The following is a 17,517-nucleotide window of genomic DNA, read 5'->3' on the forward strand; positions in this document are numbered from 1 at the left end:
GGAGTATGCTTATCTAGGTCAAGTGCTTACTGAGCAACTGTGCCATGAGAAGATCTCGAGAGGAATAAAAAATTGGTTTGAGCGCACGTGGCAGATTCTCAAGCCATGAGTGCTGGCATTTAAGTATCAGAAGAAAAAGTGCTACAATTGACGCATTTTACTAGTACTAACCTTTAACCTGTATGCCTAGAGTTTGAAACGAAACTTGAGAAGAAACTAAAGACAACGCAGCGATACGATCGAACGGAACGTGGTTGGTGCAACGTCAAGAAACAGGAATTGGGCATTATGTATGAAAGAGCAAACGTGCATAGGGGATTTTTAGTTGCAATATTAGGTGAAAGAAAGGGAGTAGGGCCGGCCATATCAATGAGCAAAGCATACACACACACAAATAAATTTTGGGGCATTATGTGCAGTGGCGTAGCTAGGTCGTCTGGCACCCGGGGCCCATAGGTCTTCTGTCACCCCCCCCCCCCCCCCTTATGTAGTCGAGGAAGGCGAGGATATCGTCATTTTCCGGGTTTCAGCACCAGTACAGCCGCCTTGGATAACGCGCACGTTCCCCGGGTCCCCCTCTCCTTCGCTTTCTTTCCCAGAGATCGCGAATGCAGCAAATATAGACGCTGTTTTTCCTGCGCCAAATAACACAGAGTGCTGCACTGATAACGTGTGATAAGCCCATATGCACATCTTCTGTCAGACTGTAAGGCTTGGCAGCCAATACAAATGCGGCATCGTGGAAAACACGACTCACGTCACAAGTAAAAAAAATATCTTTATAATAAAGTTTTAATTAGCAATTTTAGCGGCAATATGCATTTGCAAAATTGAAGCCCGACATTTATATCTTGCCCAACAACAACTTCACAAAAACCGTCGTAGGTACTATGGCACGCAGTATTTTGTCTGTGGGCAGCTCTGAACGAAAATGAAAATTAAATTGTTTGTCAGTGACGCTGATCTCCCCATCCTATTAGAAAACGCTACCTGCCTCCCCGCTGCGCGGGCGCCAATGCTATGACAATTACGAGTTCTCTTCATTCTGATCAATAAAGCCTTGTTTTCATTTGCTGCTATACGGACAAACGTGATTATCCGAGCTGCGGTACCACCGCAAGATTGGGAAGAGAATAGAGCACGCTTCGCGTCGATTATTGGCGTCACCATAAAAAAAAAAGAAATAAAAGGCCGCGATGAAGCCCGTGCCAGCGAAAGCTTGCACTACTGTTGGTCTGCACTCGCAATGGAGAGGATTAAGGGATCAACGTCACTGGTGCACTATTTCATATATCTTTCGCTGCTGCCATATACTGGGCGCCGCCCGCAGTGCCAAAGTACTGTAGGTTGTAGCACCCAAAACGATTTTCTTTAAGAAGTTTTTGTTGAGTTAATAATATGACTTTGAGTCCTCAATTCTCGAATTGAAGGGCTTCCTCTATAAGTACTAATTACGGGATTATTAAGGATATGGTTATTACTTATCTGCCATATTTTTCGCGCTACCGAGTTCCTAGTAATCACAAAAACACATAACTTCATAGAATCTCGATCGGGAAATACCCTTACAAAATTCACCTTTTTTAAAATAAAATTCTGTGCAGCTGATACAGACACTGTACTTGTGACATGAAGTCACACAACAACAACAACAGTTTTCTGAAACTTTCGAGGGTAAGAAGGAAAGCGTGAAACATAACGGCAGGTTTCGCAGCGGCTTCTCGGAGCGAGCGGGAGAGGCGAAGTAAAAGCGAGCAGGACGTCGCGGCGGGCCCGCGACTACAGCCTGTCGAGTCATACGCCGCCAAACTTTTCGGCCAAACCGAGTCTGAAGACGATCCAGATCATCCCATTCGCGACTTTTGACGGCCCCACTTATGCAACGTCGCTCTCAACGAACGCTTCGCCGTAAACGCGAGCGCCGGGCGCGCTGGTAGAACGCCCTCTTGCTGCTGTCTTTGTTCGTCTTAGCTGCGCGTTCTGAATGGAAGAGGGACCTAAGAGCCCCAACGCCTTACAACGCCTCACTGTATGTTTAGCGACTCCTGCTCCCAGCATGAACGCACAGCACGAGCGTACCCCACATGAAACGTTCCGCTAAGGCGAGTAGTTTAGCGACCATTTCGCGAATTAAATATTTTAGCCCGCACGTTCGTGCAATTATTTCGTGGGGTGTTGATAGAGCTGCAGCCTACAATTCTGCGGCGCAACGCATCGGGTGCGTGAGCTCGGGCTACTGGATACCGGAACATTCTTTGCAATTTGCGCCCAGTCAAGCCAGCGGAAAGAGGGGTGTCTTCAGGCGTATATGACACCCCCCCTCCCCCCCCCCCACCCCACTGGCCCCTTGCACCCCCCCCCCCCCCCCCCATTGCTACGCCACTGGTTCTGTGTCAAAATAGCGATCTGATTATGATGCACCCCATAGTGGGAAACTTCGCATTAACTTTGGCCGCCAGGAAGTCTTTCGTGCGCACCTAAATCTAAGTACGCGAGCGTCTTTGGCATTGCGCCTCTATCAGAATGCGGCTACCACGGCTGTGATCAAACCCGAAACGTCGAGCTCAGCAACGCCAGAGCCCCTGAACTACCGCAGCGAGTGCTGAGCACGTGTATCCGCTGGCCTTTTGGAGCCTCCGAATGGCAACCAAGAGATGACAAACGCAGTCGAAGGCGGCAAAGGATTAGGTGGTGGGATGAGATGATGAAAGTTGCAGGCATGGGAGGTGCTGACGCAGGGCAGGGGTAATTGGAGATCTGAGGGACAGCCTTTCGTCCTGCAATGGGCAATGAAGTAACGTTGATTATGATGGTGATTATTGGGACGCTGCCATAGAGAGCGCTTGACTTCCGCTACGGACGTCAGCGCTTTTGTGCGACGAGGCGTCGCGGCCTCCGTTCGCAAATCATCCGATACCCCGATGGCTCCTTCAGCGCCTCGTGGAACTGATGCGCAGATGACGTTATGCCAACTCGCGGAGGATGAGCGAGTCAGGCCTCTGCCGCCGTCGAATCTGTTCGCGCTTGGGCGGGCCCGCAAAGAAATTGAGAAGCTTTCGGCTACAGCCTTACATCATAGCGCGTGTTCCTTTGACTGGTCTTCACAGATACGACCCAATACAGTTCGGTCCCAGCGCACCGTATCATCAAGCGTAAATATGAACGACCGCGCCTGGTGGTACCTCGTCAAACAATATTCGTGTACCGCACGAAGAAACGGAGGAACCGGAGCAACAGCAAGAAAGCACATCCCAGAAGAAACGTTCTCTGCAGCGGCCCCCTCCGCTTGCTGCGCTCGTCGATCATCTGGTCTATTTTCCGAAAACAAGACAACTGTTTTCAGCGAGCGGCGGCTCTGCCCGTCTCTACGACGAACAGCAGGCAAAGGGGTCGACATTTTCGTGGGGCGAACCACAACCGACGGGCGCACGACACGGTACATTCGGACGCCGCCGGCGCGCCATCGTCGACGTCGGCGGCAGGAAATTGCGTTCCTGTACAAGCGTAATAGACGTGCTGCCGCTGTTGCCGAAGGCTCTTGTTTTATGCCATGGTTTTATGTTATCCAACGAAAATGTAGGGCGTTATCATACTTGTAGCAATCAGGGGCCAAATTCACGAAGCTTTTTCTTCGTAAGTGCAGTTTTTCATTGGCTGATCGCCTTCTCTAATAATATGTCTTGCATCACTGTTGGCTGGCACGAACGCTTTAAGCGTAAGAAATTTTTGTCAATACGGGCCCGGTCCTTATTCAATGTTCGAACTTTTGAAAGTTCAATGTTTGAACTTTTGTATTGTGTTTTTTTCAATTGTTTGACTTGCTGTGTTAGTTATGTTCCCCTGCTCTCGCTACATGTTGTTTTTCTAACCCCCTCACACAATACTCCAGTTCGGAGCCTGTGAGGTATGTGTATAAATAAATAAATAAATAAATAAATAAAGACAGCTATACACGTACATAGAAGGAGAAATGTTAACGACTGTGCTGCAGTTAATACTCCGTAACTCGTGCGTCAGCTTGTGCATTATAGCATATTATCAAGAAGACAGCGTTGCAAAGCCGATTCATCCATGACAAAGTTGAGAAATGATGGCATCCGCAATTAGATGTGCACGTGATTAATGCCCAGTGACAAGTGGGCGATGCCGCTTGGGTACTTGTTTTTATCTGTATAATGAGGAGGTACAAGCAATAAGAACATATGTTCCGTTCTATTTACATTCATCTATTGAACCTCTTTTCTTCACTCATTCCACTGCGTTTGTATTATTCTCACTCATGTTTTCACATCTGAGCATCCCGGTTTTAAACGCGACATGTGCGACACTGGCATATCAAGGTGCTAAATGACTAAATGTCTATTTACAGCCCCAGTTAGTGTTAAACGACTTGTTCCACGGAATAAGTGATTCCATAGGTATTGTGTTGAATATGGGAAGTAAAATAAAACAAATATATTGCACAGTGATTCTCGAGGTGGATTCTTTATTGACTGCGTTACTTCGCTCACAAGAAGAAGATTATTCAATAGTCTGTTAGTTTTCGTGCAGCGCGCTATTAGGAACTGTGATACCCCAGCCAGGACATCCTGCCAGAAATGTATCGCATTGAAATGTAAGAAAAGGCATATAGTAGTGTATTATATAAGTGCCGCTTACGGGCACCAGACCATGAATAGACTGTAGTGTTGTGCTCACTCGTTTCATTTCGATGCCACTCAAGCTGCAATTTCGAGTTTATGCGCCGAATGAACCGCGATGAATTGTCATTAGGGGACTGTGCACGACAACGACCTCAAGTGGACAACGTTTTGGGGAAGAGACGATGATGAGCATGGGCGTTACCGCCCAGGAAAGAAATGCCCATGAGCGCCCCGTAATTAGCGATTGAACAGAGCACGGTAAGCTAGCTAATCGAATAGCTGCTAGAGGAAAAGGAGAAAACGAAGTAGGTTAGTGAGCACTCCTACAGAGAAAGAGGGGAAAAAAGAAATGAAAGGCAGGGAGGTTAAGCAGGACAGAGCTCGTTTGCCTACCCTGTATTGGGGGAAGGAAAGATTAAGAGAGAAAGAGAAATTCCGCTGTGGATATTATCGCCGACGTAGTAACAGTTGTTCGCTCTATATCACGGACGGTCACTCAGTTCGGTAACCTTCAGAACTCGCAGCAGCGTCTTTATGGCCTTTTGTAGCAGCGATATGCGAGGACATGGTTCCAAGATCTTGTTCTTGGTGAATGGTTTTCTGTTCAACTGATTTACAGCTGTGCAAAGGTCGTGTCTTTATCCGCCGCCACCCGCCGCAGTTGCTCAGTGGCTATGGTGTTAGGCTGCTGAGTACGAGGTCGCGGGATCGAATCCCGGCCACGGCGGCCGCATTTCGATGGGGGCGAAATGCGAAAACACCCATACTTAGATTTAGGTGCACGTTAAAGAACCCCAGGTGGTCGAAATTTCTGGAGTCCTCCACTACGGCGTGCCTCATAATCAGAAAGTGGTTTTGGCACGTAAAACCCCATAATCTAATCTAATTTCTTATCCGCCGCGATGGCTTAGCGGCTATGTGTTGCGAGGTCGCGGGATCAAATTTTCATGGGGGCGAAATGCAAAAACGCCCGTGTCCCGTGCATTGGGGATCCGTTGAAGATCCCCTGGTGGTCAAAATTAACCCGGAGTCCCTCATTACGGCGTCCCTCATAATCAAATCGTGGCTGTGGTACGTAAAACCCCAGAACTCAATTAAATTCAGGTAATGTCTTTCATTTTCAAAGGATGGGCAGTACACAGCAAAGGAGGTGCTCTATAGTGTCCTCGACACAGGAGGCATTGCGCTCAGCTCTATCTACATGATTGAAACTGGAAGACGCTCATTTGCGCCGAGGTGTTGCCTATAATTTTCGCTCCTCGCACTAGTTGGCCTCCACTCCGATGAAAATCTATACCACATATGTCGTTAAAAAAGAAAAAAAAAGGACCCCCCCCCCCCCTCCACTCTTTGTAAGCAATGCAAGTTCCGACACTCCAAACTTTACGCTTTACTCAGAGTTTAGCTTGCGAACCCAAATAGAATGTAGCCAGCTAATTGAACCCGGCTGCTGAATGCCTCAAATGATCGGTAAATTTGGAGTGGGCAATTATTAAAGTTCGCGTTGCTATTTGAGTTTACCGAATAGCAATGTAAGTTCTCTTTCTTGTTCCAATATACAGTACTTGCCGCAACCGGCATGTTAAGGCACTGCAAGAATACGTGTTGCCGGAAACCGCGAAATCCGGTAACTCGGACAAATGCGTGACTTTATGCGATTTGCGCTTTCCACAGCATTTCAACTACCACGTTCTGCCGAGATACCCCGCTTGAAATGTATTCAGAACTGTATTCATGCGCCAAATAGCGAAAACCTCGGCGATTTTTGACGATACAGGCAGCACGGAGTCGTCTATACTAAAAGACAGCAAAAACTAAAATCACGACACTGCTAATTCGAATCGCTCCTTAAGCGTGACTAATCAACATCGATCAGGTGGCTTTATTAGGCTAACATCCTGGCCGGCAGCTGTTCTGCCTGAGTGACTAGCTGATTGTTCTGCTTCGATGCTCAAAGTGCGCAGTCCCACCAGGTCAGTGGCCTAGACTCAAACATGTTGGAAATGATGACACGATTTGATTATGGGGAACGCCGTATTTGGGGGCTCCGGAATAATTTTGACCACCAGGGGATCTTCGACGCGCTCCCAAGGCACGGGCGTTTTTGCCCGTCACCCCCATCGAAATGCGGCTGCCACGGCCAGGACTTGATCCCGCGACCTCGTGCTTGGCAGCGCAGCACCATAGCCGCTAAGCCACCGCGACGGCTCAGTTGCGGGACGTTAAACCGCAAATTGCAAATCTCTGCGCCCATAGGTCGTCATTTATGAAATTGATAGATGGCGAGTGAAGTAACTTTTATTAATAGAGTTAAAGTAGCTTAATAAGCCGCAAAGACTTATTAAGTGATAATAGGTCACTTGATGAAAGTCACAACAAGGTTCCATCGCGAAAGCGCCGATGCTATCACTGACACTTGAGCAAAGCGGTAGTTTTGATTGCATACATTGCATATCTAGAGCGGATATGCCCATCATCACATACTCACCACTGCTTGTTGGCGTGGGAAATCATGCAAACAAGTTTTGTCTAAGACAGCTTGCTTGAAAGCTTGTTACGATTAAGTTTGAGCACTGATATTATAGTCCACGTATACCTCAGCAGACGCATCCTCTTTGTGAAGTTCTCGCTCGGCAAGGGCACCGCATGCGTAATGCGGAGGTTGCGAGTTGGCCTGCTATACCGGCGGCAAAGTTCTATTTTCTTTCACTGTCATTTCTCTTTTCCTTTACTAGAAATATAAAGTTTATCTTAAGTTCATCACTCTTCTGTAATTATTTATACATTTCAATATGAACAATAATAAAAGAAAACTTAACTTACGCTATGCTTTCCTTGGCTTTACTGTCCGTCGACTACATATGATTGTTATTGGTTTCCCTTACTCCTCTCGCTTATTCCCTAGCGAAGGTCTCAACTGTGGTACTTTTGATGCCTTGTAGTAGCGCGCGAGATTTTACTGGCCAACTGGCTGCTTAAAGGTTCACTTACTACGCGACACCTGCGATTGAAAGGATATGTTCCACACTTAAAGGTCCGTAACGAGCATTGCATATACGGGCATGAGAACAACAGCAAATGGACGTAGTACAGAGGGGAAACATCCTACTTTTGCCCCAGATGATCCGGCCTTGTTCGTTTCTTTCAACAGCATTAGCAATAAACGACAGGCTTACACCAAACCTATCTCCGTGGTATATTTACCCCTTAGCAAGTTAAAATGAGAAACTCGGGCAGAGCAATTGCCGGCATGACTTTATGCCTTTGCAAGACTAGATCCGCCTGCAGCTATGTTGCACCATCCTCGTCCTCCTCTGCTTCCACTGCGCTGTGTTCAGAAAGTGCGTATATATAATATATGCACTCGACAATTAATGCACAACCTGTCGCCTCTTCATTATTCGTCGCACACTTCCGTCATCTCATTTCCCTTTCTAATTACTACCTAGCGTTTGAAATAATCGGGTGTATTCTTTATATTCTTATAAGCCCTGCGCCTTAATAAAAAAAAAGGGGGGGGGGATGAGGGGCGGCGGCAACTGTGTATGATAACTGCGGTGAGGAGGGCTGTACCTGCCGACGTCATCGTGATACTAATCCTACCCGCCCGATAACAACAGGGGGTTCCCGCGGGCGTTCCCAGTGTGCAATTGTCCACCCCCCCTTTGTAAGCGGCAGCGCTTTCTGTCGACTCTTCTCGACAAAAGCCACTAAAATTTGCGGTTGTTTTTCAAAGGCTCCGCGCTCGACGGCCGGCGCCCGTTGGGTTGCCAGGAGCGGGCGAAAATAAGCGCGGCCGTTCGCATTGGGTCACTCTTTCAACGTTGCTTTCTTCTGCGTTCCGTTCCCTTTTATTTGCCGCGGCAGTGACCGGTCCGCGGCAGTAAAACGGGCAGGCGCCCTTTACTTTTTCGCCACAAAGGCCGTGCTCCCGATAAAGCACACAAAGAAACGCCGCGCAACAAAAGAACTTACGCGCCGCCCGTTTTCATGGAATTGGTGCGAATACGGCTCGAACGTCCGTCCGTCAGTAACCTCTCGTTCGGGGCAGTTTACGCCCGTTGCAGTGGACAGCGCTGTGGGATTGCGCGCTTCGTGCGAATTCACTGCTGGTATTGCGGGCTACGCGGAATTTATTCGTGGCACAACAAAGTCGTATTCGGTGTTTGTATCGCTGCATTTCGTTTTTCTTTATAAAATGGTAGCCGTATTAGTCTCAGGGCGCTAGTGCGAAATAACGGCTTAGAGATGTGGCTTGTCAATGAAAACGTTAAGCGAAAACACACGTAGACGGGCAAAACCGTAGGCTCCTAACGACGTCGGGCTGCGACACTTTCCGGTTGCCCAAACACGCGTGTTGTAAAATTCTCGGGATGAAAACGTCGCTACAATGATACTCGCGTAAAGAGATGTCTCCAATTCGGCTGCCGTATAAAGAGACCAGTGTTGCGAGCGAGCGGTTACAGTACATCTTTATGCATCTCCATGCAGTCTATATCCATGATGGTGCTTCCGCGTTTTATACGCTTTATAAAAACACGCGGTTAAGACAGCTCGCACAGAAATTGAAGCGCGCGCGCGCAGGTGAAGTCGATCTGTTGGGCGCATGGTATTACAGCGCGCGAAGTACGAATCGTTCGACAAAACGGAATGCGGTAAGCAGTCGGCGCGGCTGGCGTTATTTGTGTTTCAGCTAAAGCGGCTGGCGCGGCGAAGTTTTCGGCCCGATTGTGTTTACAGCCGCGGCCGTGAGCACCAAGACGAAGAGCCGACGAGGGAGAGGGTAGAGCGCATAATCGCGAGCAGCCGGGCGCTAGCGGCCCAGCCTTCGCGCGGTGAACGGAAGAAGGCACCGTCCGCCGCCGCATGACACTCCTCCCGCTAACAATGCACAATGCGAGGCGAGTGCAAAAAAAAAAAAAGCACGAGAAAGGTCTGCACGGAGTTCTCGTTCTCTGCATGAAACCGGTTCTTGTCACATAGCGTTAAAAAAAAAAGAGAGGAAAGAAAGAAAAAAGAAGAAGAAAAGGAAATAAAAAAAGTTAAAATCGGCAGTCGGCGTTTTGCGTTTCGTATACTAGAGAGTGACACACAGCTAGCATCACTCCTGACTCGAAAGGAAGCGGCAGCAAAAACACGAAGCTTGAGAAGGCGGAATTGAGGAAGATGACGTAAAATAACAGTGCAGCGAACACGTCAATCTGAAAACAGGATTTAGAGTTTGCGGATGGGTATAAAAAGGAGGGGCAAAGACGCACAAAAAAGAAAGAGAAAAATAAAATAAAAGGAAAACAAAGCAATATTATGATTTTTAGTGAATCAATTTTTTTCTTAGGCTTCGTCCGAGGAGGGAAAGACGCTTCGGTTGTTAACAACCTTTGAGCCTTTTCCTCCTCCTACTCGCTCAAAGCAGGGGAGTTAGACGGTCGCCTTACCTTTCCGACAACAATCTCAGCGTAGCTCTCGACGCCGGTCCCCGTTAGGTGATGAAAGACAGTGCCACTTGATCCAAGTACGACGACGTGCGCCGGCCAAAGTGTCAACGCGGTGAAGCTCGAAGGGCCACTGCCATGCCACCAAGTCGTGATCCCGGTATTCGGTACACAGCGTGGCACTCCTGGTTTCACCGACAAGTACTATGTCACTTTCCCACGCGCATTGAACGGGTCGTCCAGGTTATTTTTTGTCCGCCTTCGAACTGGTCAAAAAAAAAAAAAAACACCACTGGCGCCCTTTGGAGTGTGCGCTCGCTCACGAAGTTCTGCGAGGACACGCGGTGCACCGGCGCGCGGGCAGCGTGGTGAGCGCTCGCCGCCGGCTAGCCTGGAAGTTGGGAGCACAACACGCAGACCGTGCAGGCGTCGCAACTCGCAGCGAAACGCGCCTTCGCCCGTACCGGCAGTGGTCGAAGCCAGAACTGAGCGGCGCGGGGAAAACGGCATTCGGTCGGCGCGCGCGCTCTCGCCGCGACGAGCAGGGGAGAAGGAGGAGTCGACTGGGGAGCGACAGAAGGAAGGAGGGTCGCGGAGGAAAGAAAGGCCGCTACACCCCCCCGCCAACCGTTGGCTACGGCGCGTGCTACGCTCCCGAGCTCCCCTCTCTGTGCGTCACGATGCGAGGAGAGCGAGAAAAAAAGTGGGCCCGTTCGTTCGATGCCGTTGGAGGTGCAATATTTCGCGCTTCGCTTCCTGCCCCCGCTCAGGGGTAAGAAACAACGTCGGCTGTCTCTTCCGTTACACAACACGCGCCGGTTCCTGAGGGCGGCGGCAATATTTTCGCTATTTTCATCCAGGATTAGGTGAATAAAAAGAAGCCGAAGAAAGAAGAGGTAAATGCATGGCGCGGGCTCACGTATATTTATCGCTTTCCCGGTGTCAGCTTCCATCAGATCGCAGATCGGTGTGTAGGTGCAAGTTATAACTTTCATCATCGTTACTGCTCGGCCGCATTCACTGCGTGCAGATTTCGAACGCACGTGCACTTACATCTTTCGCTTGAACCTGACCTGTCTCTCCATTTGTTTTTTTATTTACCTGCTAGTTGTTATTTTGCATTGCCATTTGCCTTGATATCTTCCTTCACACTGAACGAGATGTGAGGACGTGCCATTAGAACCCGTGAAATAAACAGCTTAAGCGAAAGCAAGCATCATCGTTACTTGTACACCCCCACCCCTGGCCCTAGCATTTCAACCTTTGAGTCCAAAAAGAAGCGAATAACACGTCAAGTATTGGAGATTCTCGCCACGTTGCACAAAAGGGCCGCAGGGCCGTCAGGAGCACTGCAGTTCGCCGGACAGTGCAGAGTTTAAATAAAGAATTAGGGGATCAACAAACTACAGCAGCAAATCTGAACTCCTCCGTTTGTGTGAGGGTTGGCGCTCCAAGCTCTGACGTCACGGTCTACTCGGCAGATGGTCGCCTCTTCCCCCCTCCGGCGTTTTTTCGTTATGCGGGGCGGTTGGCTCTCTTTTGTGTGCGTCCGGAGGGTGAGTCGCGAGGTGGGGGCCGCTGCCGCGCACAGGGAGACCACCACTGTGCTTCGCTTCTCGCCCGCCGCGGGCCCGTAGGTCCGCCTCCGTGTGCCACCTTAGCAGAATGAGCATCACCCTAAGCTCGGCCTAACGCAGGGCTTCTGCTGTACTAATGTCCGAAATGGTAAGGTATTAGGCAAGGAAAGAAAAAGATCAAAATGAATAAAGATTGGCTACGAGCTTGGTCTGGTCCATCTTCGAGATGGTTCTCTCAGCGTTGATGTGATTAAACCGAAACCTTGTCAGGTCGTTCTCGGCTCGTCTACAGCAGTCCAGTCCCGAGGGCGACGCGACACCTGTGCGTGTGCAGTCACACATGAACTGCAGCGTTCGGGCCTTCGTTCGTCTCTTCGAAGCCGTTTCCTCAGGGCCAGCACAATGGAAAACAGGGACAGAAAAAGAAAGAAGCAGCAGCAAGAGGGGGGGGGGGCGACAAACGCGGCGCAGATTTTCTCTCTTTCTTTCTTTCACCAGTGCACTAGTTCCACTCAGGATACGCAAGTTAGACCAACCGTCACTTCTCATTCTTTTTCTCGCAATGATGCTTTCTTTCTTTTTTTTTCCTGCCAGAGTCTCCAAAACTTCTTATTTCTGTGGAGACCTAGCACAAGCAGCTATGCTGCGAATGCGCGGAGGCTGCAAATTCAGCCGCCGTCTTGGACAGAGGGAGTTCTTATGTAAAAATTCTGTCTGGCTTACTATTATTATTATTATTATTATTATTATTATTATTATTATTATTATTATTATTATTATTATTATTATTATTATTATTATTGGATTTATTAGGTTGCTGCTGGCTGCGTAATCTTGGTGTGAGGCCTTTGTTCCCCAAGTGAGAGGCAAACAATTAGTTACATAAATTTAAGCAAACCAGTTGAAAACGCTTGCCAAATGCAGCGATCGCTTCGTGCCTGAAGCAGGACCTTCTTACAACACAGATCTCAGTGATCATAGTCGCATGCACGGTACCATAGAACGCTGACGCACGCGTCAGTCAGTCCAAGGCCGTGTGCAAGACGCACGAACCATGACTTCGTCGCTGAGAATTGGGTTCGCACCACCCATGGAGGAAGAAAAGTTTATTTCCTACCTCCATGGCGCCACCACGTCGTCCCTTCTTTTCTCCTGGACATCTTGTGCTTTTTCGCATTCGACAAATAAGCATGCGACATTCTCCTCTTTCAATCCCCTTTCGCCTTTCACAGTGCAGGGTAGCCTATCGGGCTCAGCCTGGTTGACCTCCCTGCCTTTGCCTTATGACCCCCCCCCCTCTCTCTCTCTCTCTCTCTCTCTGTCTTCGTCTTCGCATTCGACACAGTACGATTCTAGTCCACTGATGTTGGCACTCCGGTCAAGCTGGATTTACACGACGGGCCAAATCGCCGATTCAGTTCACAGGCAAGCGCGACGTGGCTGATTTGAAGCGAATCGCATCGCCAGCGGCTGGTCTTTGGCGCCCTTGTGAGCGGCGTGTTTCGGCGGCATTGAGCCCACGCCATGCTCGTCTGCAGGCTGAATCAGTGGCTCGGTCAGTTGTGTGAATTCTCGTTGTCGTTGGAATATTCTTCGAGAACGCCGAGCGGCACTATCACATTGCACCTACTAATTGACCATCGAGTAGTAAGCTTTCGGTTCGGTTACGGTGTGGTCTACGAGCACTGCACTCCATGGGCTAACTATAGTGGGTACGTCGGTGGTGTGTGTGGTGCCATGAGAATACTGTTTACGGCACAAGATGTAACAAGGAAGCCTGCTTTAAGTCATGAAGCCGCAGTGCGCTTGGGTCGCGTTTTGTAATGGTCACTTTAAAAATATGAGGAAATTTATGTTCTGTTGCTCTTTCGAGGAATCAATAAAAAAGGCCCAGTACCACAAGTAATGCATGGGTCGAGGGCTATCATCTGCAAAAAAGAAGGAAAAAGAAAACGACGCAAACATTTTGTGTAGGTACGCCCTATACACACTGAATAATTGATGGCGCTATGGAAGGCTCATATCTTCAGTGATACTACAGATAACGTCTCCTTTCTGCTACTGACGATGGCGGCAGTAATTAACTCTAAACGAGTGATTGCCTGGTGGTCCAGAAATATAGCGATGATTGCGTCGCTTGGTTCTATTTTGCGCGTCTTGGCTGTAATTTTAACGGTACAATCGGCGTAGTTGTCAAATGGCCCATTCAGTGTTCGCAGGCGCTCACGCTTTTTGTGGGCACTAGGCGCGCTACTGGAACGCTAGTTAATCGTGCTTGAGGGGTCAGTGCCTCGGTTCCTAGACACCGGCTGAGCTTGTGCTGTATTTTGTGTGTGTGGCGTATCTTTGTTCTAGACGGCGCAGATCATTTCATTTTTCACCCTATCCATCTGGAGCAGCATGCTATAGGTATGCCGCAAGGCAACCGTCTTCACGATCCACTTAACCCCTCTCTCTCTCTCTCCCTCCTACGGGGACGTTACGCCCGGGTTCTTACATATATGAATGAAAACGTAGGCGACATAGAAGACCCGGCAAACACAGCGAAATACTCCCTGTATAGCGTTTCAAATTATGCCACAAGGCTTCAGCGAGTCTATTTTCTCGTAAATGTGCGCTCCTGCCACACAGTGATTTCGTGTTGCATGTATGGGGTGTCCGATGTATCTCCCTTTCGGCACTAAAAAAATAAATAAAAATAAAATAAAAACGGAAATATAAAAGCATAAACTTGGCGCTGGCGCAACGCCGCATAGTCGTTGCGGTTCGAAAGCCATTTAAAGCACCGACTGGGTGGAATATGAGATTGAATGTGAGATCGCGGTACGAATGCATGCGAATGCGATTGTCGAGCCGATATGACGGCGTAAGACAACGCTGGCACTGAAAATCTCCGCTAGGCGGTAAAAATTGAGTTAGCGTTCGAGGCACTTAAGTAGTTTCCCAGCAAAATGATCAATGACCTGAAAAACACGCAAAAAGAGAGAGGAAAAACTACTGCCACAGTAGTCAATGGCGCCTCTCTTCAACAAACATGGCACGCGTTTAGCACATTTTAGCTGCTGGAATTAATCCAATACAAGCTTGTGGTAGTATTTACCGCGAAGCTGCGTATGGCTAGGGTTTTATGTATTTTTCGTGTTTGTGCGTCAACAATAAAAAAAAAAAGTGAGCGTGGGCCGATCCTGGAGATTGTGTAATACTGGGCGGGCCTGTGGTGGAGTTGAAACGTGCTTCAATCACTCCGCCCCTAATAATAGTAATACTAAATAATATTAAATGAAATAAATAAACCAAACTGCATTGTTTCAGGTCGGTGCGTATACTGGAATCGTTTGCGAACAGCACACGAACTCACGAGCAGGCGGCGTTGCCATATACGCAAAGGGAAAAATTTTAGTACGACCACACACCCTTGACTCACAAGAGGGCAGTGCCCTCAACTGTGGGGATGTCTGTGGCATACAAACGAAAGACGGAATATGATATCCACGGTGTCAGAAGACACCTCAGAAGACTGAGTGCCATTTTTCTCGACTAACACAGGCAGGATACTTGCTCTTGGTGTGGGGACAGCGCCAACCTCTATCATATATCATGGGGATGCATTGAAAATCCACAGGAAATTTAATATGTAACATCCAAGGATAACAACACATATAGAACTATAAGCCCAGAGCTTTGGAACGCACAACTGTCTCAGAACTGGAGGAGCAATAAAAACTCCTGTACCAGGTGCAGCGGGCGGCTAAGGCCAGTGGGGCCCTGCACCAAAATAACTCAACCAAAAGATTTCCCAAAGCACTCCACCTTTTTTCCAATAAAGTTATTTTGCGCTAGGGTTGCCAGTCCACCGTTACCATTCTCCACTTAAGATCTGCGATATCGCAGCATTATCTTACTTATTATCTGCCTTCTATGAAGCAGCTGCAAGCGGCACCGACAGCGTCCGGGCGTTCCTCATAGCATGGGCCTGGGTATTGAATTGTGCTGCTCTTATCAACCCCGGATAAACAGATTTTCTGGATGCATGCAACGTTTCATGGCATCAGGGGTTGGTTCCCCCTGTGTGGAAATCCACTCACCTCCCTAAAGCTATGTGGCGTCTTTTTATCGCCTCATAGCTCTAGCCAGTTGGCTTGTAGAAAGTGACGAAGAGGACAGTGGTGACGCCGCCAAGGGTAGTTAGTATCTAGAGCATTACGAGATGTACTCTGACGCTACGGCCGGTTTTAGGCGCGGACATTTATCCACTGCGACATTCTTCGGCGTTAAAGGCGTGCACGGCAGCGTAACTCATCAAGACAACCTTGACATCTTGAGCAATGTTGGATTAAATGGTCTTGTATTTTAGTGGATATACATCTATATGAACGACTGGTGATTTGGTGCCTAAACAGAAAATGGAGCGATATCGCACCATTGTACCTGCCGCAGGTGGTGCACCGCAAGGCAGAGTCCTGAGCCCCTTTACCTCTCGTCAGCCTCCTGACGGCAAGTGTTGCCATCGTGCTTGATACCCCCCCCCCCCCCCAATCCCTACTATACATACGTGCTGACACTTTAACGATGCAAAACAGCCACTTGGCCATGTTTCCATTGTGCCATCTCCCCTCCATTGCTAGACTATGCACGAACACCGTTTGGCAGTATTTTCGGGGCCAACCTTGCAACTTCACATTCTACCTTCACACCTACAACAAGACCATCTTTATCATTGTGGTGCCTCTATCCACTCGACGCCCACCTAGTACCAAACCGGATTTTCTCTTCTGATTAACCTCGATGCCTTACCCCTTCCCTCTCTCTCTCTCTCTCTACCTCAGTATTTCTGGCATCAGAATGAATGTTTCATGTTATCCTTATTACTCTCAAGCGAGCACCGCTACTATGCCTGCGTGAAAAGCACAGCGGACACCTGTTTGCATGGAAAGCATCGTCTCATCCGCAAGCTCAACAAAATACAGAGATTGTTTCAGCGAAGTAAATCATTATAAAATTCAAGACATCTCATTTGCCGCCATTGACTGCCGCAGAGTTAACCTATTCCCTTGTTTCTCTGCAGCTCGCTATTCATTAATCGTCACAATCATGGTCAATCCTCTGACTCCAAAGCACGGCGCACATGGTACGCTTTGTCACTCGATTCGGCGTAAAACTTGTCATACCAACAGCCACATTCAACACGTTTCCAACAAGTTCCATCAAGTACCAACAAGCTCCGGCACTCAGAACAGACATCTTTCGGACGCGTCACATGTGTCACACGCCACGTCGTACAGTGTATCTCCTGCTTAAGGAATCTTTCCAAGACGTGTCATTTCATGAAGGATGTAATGAATATCCATTTGTTGACGTCATTCTAGTACATCACGCAGTCGACAATGGCCACAGGTTCGTCTATCAGAGGACCATTGTGGCATCTTTGGTAATGACTGTGCGGATGAGGCTGCCCTAGCTGCGCCCGATTGTGTCCATTGTATACCAGTATACGAGTATACGAGTGCCCATTCATTCCGCATTGGAACGGTTGAGAACCCTGCATGTTCACGATAGACTTTCAAAACGCCGCCCCGTACCGCTAGTGTAAGCAGTTTGTTTGTGCTCGTCTCTCTCTCTCTCTCTTCCACTTTCTTTCTTTTTTTATCACCCCACTACTACCCGTATAGGGTAGCCAACGGAACTACGTCTGGTTAACCTCCATGTCTTTCTATACACCCTTTCTCTCTCTCTTTCTCTCTGCATGTGACTAATGTGGCAGCGAGGAAACAAACAGGCATTTCCGCTGTGACTTGTGTCGCTACAGTTTGTGTAGAAAATAGCTGTTGACTTCGCTAGACGAACTGGACAGGTGCACCTTGTCGG

At 48.5% G+C, this 17,517-nt stretch overlaps 1 protein-coding gene across 2 annotated transcripts in view; it reads right to left on the bottom strand.

Moving 5' to 3' along the window:
• Culd (CUB and LDLa domain) overlaps nt 1–10,568 on the bottom strand; it is a 210,016-nt gene extending 199,448 nt beyond the window's left edge. The window contains exon 1 of one of the 2 annotated variants that reach the window (XM_065429524.1): nt 10,079–10,568. The gene's annotated coding sequence lies outside the window, so the exon portion shown is untranslated. The remainder of the gene's footprint in view (nt 1–10,078) is intronic. The other variant, XM_065429523.1, reaches the window with a different exon arrangement.
• Nucleotides 10,569–17,517: the final 6,949 nt, after the last annotated feature.

The sequence above is a fragment of the Dermacentor albipictus genome, chromosome 1, assembly GCF_038994185.2.
Source record: "Dermacentor albipictus isolate Rhodes 1998 colony chromosome 1, USDA_Dalb.pri_finalv2, whole genome shotgun sequence".
NCBI classification, from domain to species: domain Eukaryota; kingdom Metazoa; phylum Arthropoda; class Arachnida; order Ixodida; family Ixodidae; genus Dermacentor; species Dermacentor albipictus.